Source organism: Aegilops tauschii, chromosome 5, assembly GCF_002575655.3.
Source record: "Aegilops tauschii subsp. strangulata cultivar AL8/78 chromosome 5, Aet v6.0, whole genome shotgun sequence".
Classification (NCBI taxonomy): Eukaryota; Viridiplantae; Streptophyta; class Magnoliopsida; order Poales; family Poaceae; genus Aegilops; species Aegilops tauschii.
In genome coordinates this window covers 391,534,542-391,541,700 of record NC_053039.3, presented here as the reverse complement: position 1 = coordinate 391,541,700, position 7,159 = coordinate 391,534,542, and the positions used below count along the sequence as shown (strand labels likewise).

The 7,159-nt window shown below is 50.4% G+C and overlaps 1 long non-coding RNA gene across 1 annotated transcript; it reads right to left on the bottom strand.

Moving 5' to 3' along the window:
• Positions 1-2,596: 2,596 nt before the first annotated feature.
• Positions 2,597-6,238, bottom strand: LOC141023453 (uncharacterized). Its single transcript, XR_012184967.1, has 3 exons — positions 5,505-6,238; positions 5,316-5,396; positions 2,597-3,865 (listed from the first exon to the last, which is right to left on the bottom strand). It is a non-coding gene; the product is annotated as an uncharacterized lncRNA (long non-coding RNA).
• Between the last annotated feature and the right edge of the window lie 921 nt (positions 6,239-7,159).

The window sequence follows — 7,159 nt, the reverse complement described above, 5'->3', positions numbered from 1 at the left end:
ACACATGGCTCGTGGGGACGACCTCCACGCCATCAAATACCTTCCCCTCAAGTTGAAGGGGCCAGCTCGGCAGTCGTTGAAAAGCCTCCCCGAAGATTCAATTGGAAGTTGGGAGGAACTCGAGGACGCTTTCAGGGCCAATTTTCAAGGGACTTATGTCCGGCCTCCGGATGCGGACGATTTAAGTCACATACTCCAACAATCCGGAGAGTCCGCCCGCAAGCTTTGGAACAGATTCCTCACTAAGAAGAATCAAATTGTCGATTGTCCGGATGCCGAAGCCTTAGCGGCCTTCAAACACAGCATCCGAGACGAGTGGCTCGCCAGACACCTCGGCCAAGAAAAGCCAAGGACAATGGCATCCTTAACAAGCCTTATGACCCGCTTTTGCGCGGGTGAGGATAGCTAGTTGGCCCGTAAAGGCACCAGCAACCCAAGCACATCCGAAATAAGGGATGGCAACGGGAAGCCGCGGCGTAATAAAAAAAACGTCAAAACAAGGAAGAAAGCCCGGACAACACAACGGTCAATGCCGGATTCAGGGGCTCTCGACCAGGTCAGCAAAAGAAGCCATTTAAAGGCAGTAAAGAGGGACCTTCCGGTCTGAACAGAGTCCTGGACAGACTGTGCCAAATTCATGGCACTCCCGACAAACCTGCGAACCACACTCACAGAGAATGCTGGGTCTCCAAGCAGGCCGGCAAATTAAATGCCGAATACAAGGGAAGGGAAACACCAAGTGAAGACGAGGATGAACCTCGCCAGCCGAACACTGGGGGACAGAAAAAATTCCCACCAGAGGTAAAAACAGTAAACATGATCCACGCGACTCACACACTCATGAGAAGAGGCGAACGCCCGCTCAGAGACGCATACGCCGTAGAGCCCGTCGCCCCCAAACTTAACCACTGGTCGGCCTACCCGATCACCTTCGATCACAGGGACTACCCGACTAGTATGCGGCACGAAGGATCAGCTGCCTTGGTGCTCGACCCAATAATCAACGGATACCACCTCACTCGCGTCCTCATGGACGGAGGCAGCAGTCTTAATCTAATATACCAAGACACTGTACGCAGGATGGGGATAGACCCATCCAGAATTAGCCAAAGTAACACCACCTTTGAAGGGGTGATACCAGGCGTTGAAGCCTACGGCAGGGGCTCCATTGTACTGGAGGTAACATTCGGTTCCCCCGGCAACTCCAGAAGCGAAGAACTACTCTTCACCATCGCCCCCCTCCAAAGCGGCTATCACACATTGCTTGGGAGACCGGCCTTCACCCGCTTCGACGCAGTACCGCATTACGCTTACCTTACACTCAAGATGCCTGGTCCACGTGGCGTCATCACCGTTAATGGAAACACAGAACGCTACTCACGCGCGGAGGAATACGCGACGGCTCCAGCAGCCGGAATCTAAGCAGCCTCCAATACCAGAAAGCATGACTGGTCGGTAAGACCACGGACACGGTTAGACGAGTCCGGCAGCCATAGCTAGGGTGACATACATGCAATCCCATAGAGGACACCAGGGGCTATAGATATTTAATAAAGCCCCACCGTTGGCTTAACCTTATTAACAGGCCAATGTCTCACACTTTTACTATCCGTCGCACGCTTACGTTATACTCTTCTACATGAGTTGTTCTTTTTACAGACACCGCTAGTGCGATACCCTTCCAGGACACGGCACAACGGAGGCAAGGGCGCAGACGTGCAGCAGGGCCCCGCTCAAAGGTTTCTCTTTAGATTAAGCCCCTGTGTAAACCTTTTTATTGTCTCTTGTTGTTTACAAATCCCATGGGTACTATATCCACAGAGGGTACTGCCGCTATTGGCATCTCGCCACGGCAGACTAATGCACGTACCTGGAAATATAGGTTTTATAATGAAAGGGCATTCTTCAGCCCACTTTACGTTACAAAGTCCGAATACCTTCGGGAGTGTTCGGCGTCACGAGTTTGGCCTTATATGCATCAGCTCCGAATCATGTCTTTGGTAAAATGTTGGGATTGCCTGGCTCCTGGGTTTGCCGCCTTACGTTCCGTTCTTATCGGCTAAGGCGGCCAAAGGAGAACTACTGCGATTGTGCCCTGGTTATTACGGAAGAGCACCTCAGTAGAGAAAGCCGAAAACTGACTGTCATGATACAGCGAGAGACTGTTCAACCACTCGAAGACTTATCGGTATCTTTTGGATTCCGCCGCATTAACGAAGGACAGTTTTCCGGTCATGTACACGCGCCCGTATTCGGATGCACGCGAAGGTACCAGGGGCTATATAGTAGCCCCGCCGTCAAACTCCTATGGCTAAGTGAAAGTGTTACAGCTATATAGTCCGGTTGCCTAGCTCGACGTGCGATCACCTCCTTAATGGACCAAGACGTTGGATCAAGTGTGATTACGCATATTTTTCGCGAACACCCCCGCATTGTATGCGTGGGGGCTGAAGCCAATGACTGCTAACTTTCAGATTACACACACACACACACACACACATATATATATATATATATATATATATATATATATATATATATATATATATATATATATATATATATATATATATAAACGGCCGCACAGGAGGCGCAATAATACTTTCGGGCAAAAAAATATAAATACAGCCTCGTAATCCAAATGACATTGTTTTTACAATGAAGACGATTTGTCACTCAAACATGATATTCTTCGAGCACTGAGCCTCTATTAAACGAGCACCTTCTGTTACCTGCTCCAAGTAGTGCTCGGCCGGATCCTGGCCTCCCGCCGGATTCTGGGTCGCAACGATGGTGGTCTCCATATCTGTCCAATATGCTTTAACGCGGGCAAGAGCCATCCGTGCACCCTCTATACACGCCGACCTCTTCATGGCATCGATCCATGATACGGCACCAAGGAATTGTTGCACTAAACCAAAATAACTGTCCGGCTTAGGCTCCTTCGGCCAAAGATGGTCTATTACAGACCGCATTGCAAGACTGGACAGCCTATGAAGCTCAGCCACAGCAGCCATCTTCTCACTCAACGGCAATGGGCGCTCGGGAGCATTGAATTGCGACCAGAATAGCTTCTCCACTTCTTTATCACCTTGATCCTAAAAAAACTTGGCCGCATCAGCCGTACTCTTCGCCAAGTCCGCATACGCGTCTGCAGGACTCCAGCGTCGATCAAGGGGAGCATACTTCGGATCTAAAAACTTCATCCGCAATAAGTAGGGGTTTCCGGCCGCGATTTCGCCGGCCTGTCGAAGCTCCTCCCGCGCATCCCTGCTTTCAGACCGCGTCTCCTTGGCCGCATCAAGTGCCTTCTTCAGGTCAGCACGGTTCTCCTGATTCTCCTTCTCAAGGAGTTCATACCAGTTGGCAGCATTTTGCAGCTCCACAGCCATCTCGGCTATTTTGTCTTCGCTTCGGAGATGAGCAGCCTGTTCGGCTCTCAATTCTTCGGCCGCCTTTAGGGCAGCCGTATTGCTAGCCCGAGCTTGTTCCTTGGCCTGGGCAAGTTCCGTGTGGCACCCCGGCTCAGAGAACCGGAACGCCCCGTATTCCAGCCCAGAGATCGAGGAGAAGTCTCTGGAATACGGCACTGCTTGACATAGAACAAATCAGATCTTATTACAAGAATAAATACAAAGGTCTGATGTTACAAAGAAGCACATCAGCACGGCGACACTACGCCTGCGATACTACACTTGCTCTATGCTACCAGCGGAACAACTCGTAGCAGCGGAAATCTTCTAGCAGCGGAACAACGACGAAGGTGGTGAACTCCACTCCGCAGGGACTCTGGCTGGGACACGGTCTAGCTCGCACGAACGAAAACCACGACAAGCAATCAAGCAATCACGGCATCACCTGCAATCTGGCATGACACGCCAGGTCAGTACATTGAATGTACTTGCAAGCTCACAACAACCAAAAACATCAAGGCAATACAACAACATAGCATTAAGCAGGTTAATTAAATTAACAGCTACCATGATATACCAGCAACTCCTAAGCATAATATGAAACTACTACAATACTGATAAATCACCATCTCCGATTTCCATAACCATATCTCTCTTGGCTAACCGGCCAAGCAATATACCATCTCGATCACCTCGTGATCATAACCAAACTATAACCGTGATCCTTACGGCGATCACAACCCGACCAATACTTGGCCAATCTGTACTGCTCCAAATATCAACATATCCATTACCTATAAGTCATTTCGTCATGTGAGTGTTGATCGAACGATGTACCCTAGTACGAACCCATGCCCATGACCGAGGACGCGGCTATCGATAGATTAAACATACACTCTGCAGAGGTAGCGCACTGTACCCACACCACAGAACCCATGGCCTCGCACTCCCATTCGGGTGGACCAACGGCGTTCCGACAAAACCGATCTACTGCCATGACACTCTCCCGGCCACTCCGACTCACTCCCCACTGGGCTAGTCATGGGTGGCACCGTGTCTACCAAAGACACCAACGGCCACCGTCGTGGCCAAAACATAAACGTCCCAAACGGGGACACGAGCTCAAAACCAACTACGGGCACACAAGGCTTATGCCCTCCTACCTGATCAGGGTAGCGTCCGCGCATAACCTTCCCTCGTTGGAGGCACCGGCGAGAGGCACGACAATAGACCCAGTTAGGGCCTGCCCATACAAGCAAATGTGGTTGCACTGGAAAAGTTCGATTCGGCGGCACCTAACCAACTTAATGACGGAATTTATCCCCAAAATATAACTGTGATAACTGATACTCTGAGATCAACTATCAAACTATAATCCAAGTCATAGCAATATCCAACAAATAATCAAAGCATAATATCATCATCTCAAAATACTCCGAGGGTAGCATAACACTACTATCATGATGAATCCGAAACAATAATCCTACTACTCCAATAACAAGAATACAGCTATCCAGCTAAGATCCACATGTAACCATCATCTCCGAAAATAATACTCTAAGCAACAGAACATCAACTAGCATCATGAAAATATTCATACTAACCACTAATAATCCAAAGGTAGCATGACATCCAAAGTAATACTCCAAAATATACTAACAGATATCATCATGAAATAACCATAATATCAACCACTAATACTCCAATGGCAACATGATACTCATCAAAAACCCACATAACTCCTAGTAATCCAAACAATAGCATGGCAACAGCAACATCCAAACAATACTCCGAGAAAATGCCATGCACAAAGTCATGTTGCTAAAGCAATATTTTAAACAAGTTAAAATAGATTGAACCATGTCACTGCATTGCAATCATGCAAATGGAGGTGTGGCTTGCCTGGGGTGGAAGAAATCATTGAGAGAAAGTGCGGGAAACTCGCGGAACGAATCGCCGGAAATCGTATTCTCTCGGAGGGGGCTGAATAAGGGCAAGGGCATAATGGTCATTTTCAGTACGCCAAAACATAATGAAAGTGAAACCAACAGAAAGGGCTCGACAAAACGAAGAAGTGAGCGTTGGATTCACCTCAAACGGAGTTACGGTTGAAAAGTTATAGAGGGTTGAAGTTCAGGGACTTTTCTGTAAAAATTCTTTAGCAAACAGGTCCCTGAGTGGATAAGGGAGAAACAAAAAACAGAAACACGCTTTCGTTCAGCGAAAACGCATTCCGTTGAATACGTTTGCACTTATCCACGTCAGCGTGGACTGGTCAAAAGAAGCAGAGACGGGGCCGGGCGTCAGCGTCACTGCCAGGTGGGGTCGGGGAAGAAGATGGGGCCCGCCTGGCCTCTGTCTTCTTCTTCCTCGCCCTGCTCCCGCACGGGACAGAGGAGGCAGGGGAGGGCGCGTCACCGGCGACGGGCCGGCCGGATCCGGCCGTCTCCGGCGAGGGCGACGCCACCGGCGGTCTTGGGAGACCACACCGCCTCCATTCAGGGAGGAAACAGGCGCCGGGGAGGGCTAGGGCGGCCGCGGTTGGAGGCAACAGAGGGCACAGCCGGCAGCGGCCGTTCTACGGGGACGCGGCCACAGGGCCTCCGGCGACGAGGCAAGTAGGTGGGGAGGCTCGCAGGAGCATGGAGAAGGCGATGGTGGTGGTGGGATGGAGAGAAAGAGGCTACACTGCCCGAATTTAGGAGGGGGCCGGCGACGAGCACGGCGGCCATGAGAGGGACAGAGAGCTCTTGGGGCTCGGGCGAGTGGTTGGGGAGGGGCATTGGAGTGAGGCAAAGGCTATGGTGAGGTCGAGAGGCCTCGGGGTAGGCCTTATATAGGCGGGGGAGGAGGGGGTCGAGCTGGCACCGCCGCGGACGCGTGCCCACGCTCGCGAGCTTGGAGGTAGCCGACGCAGGAGGCACAGGGGGAGTATCACAGGGAGGAGAAGGCCAAGGGAGCGCAGGGAGGATGCGGCCGAGGAGGAAGACGACGGTCGGTGCACTGTGCTCTCGTGGGCGCTCTTGTTCACGCGGCGGCAAGCGTCGGTGAGCAAGCGGACGGAGGGGGCGAGGGGCCCAGGGGAACGGAGACGACGAGAGGAAGACAATGGACATCTTCATAAGCGCGAAGCCGACGAGGGGAAGAGGGGGTCCAGCACAAACAGTTCTCTGGACACGCCCATGGCATGCCAAAACGGTGGTCACCACCAGTGATGGCATGTGGGGGAGGCAAAAAGCTGGAAATTGATGTCTAGTGGTAAGTCCTTCGAAATTGGGTTTCAACTGTGGTGGTAGTTTGGTTAAAAGTGATGTGGTTAAATGGTAAGCAGTCTCTGAAGTTTACTGTAGCAAACTTGGGTGAGAACTGCTGATCAACAGGAAAGGGATTGGAGCCAGAGAGTTTGTCTGCGAGGTTGAGGTGAAGAAGAACTTACTTCCTGGTAAGTTGCAGAATATTTGGATCAAGATTTCAAGTAGTTGCTTTGCAACTGCCAAAATGGTCCAGAAATGAAGATCATGATGATGCTCTCACATGGAGTGTAAACTAGGGCTAAGATTGGGCAACGCTTTATCATTTGGTCATATGGAGATGCTGTAAAAAGCTCATGCCAAATGGACAAGCCAAAATGGCACTTGCTTCACAAACATCTCTGCTGACCAGAAACTTGAAATAATTTTGGTGATCAAATGGCTCAAATAAATGATACCAAATTGGGTGGAGAGATGTTTTATGGGTATAATAAT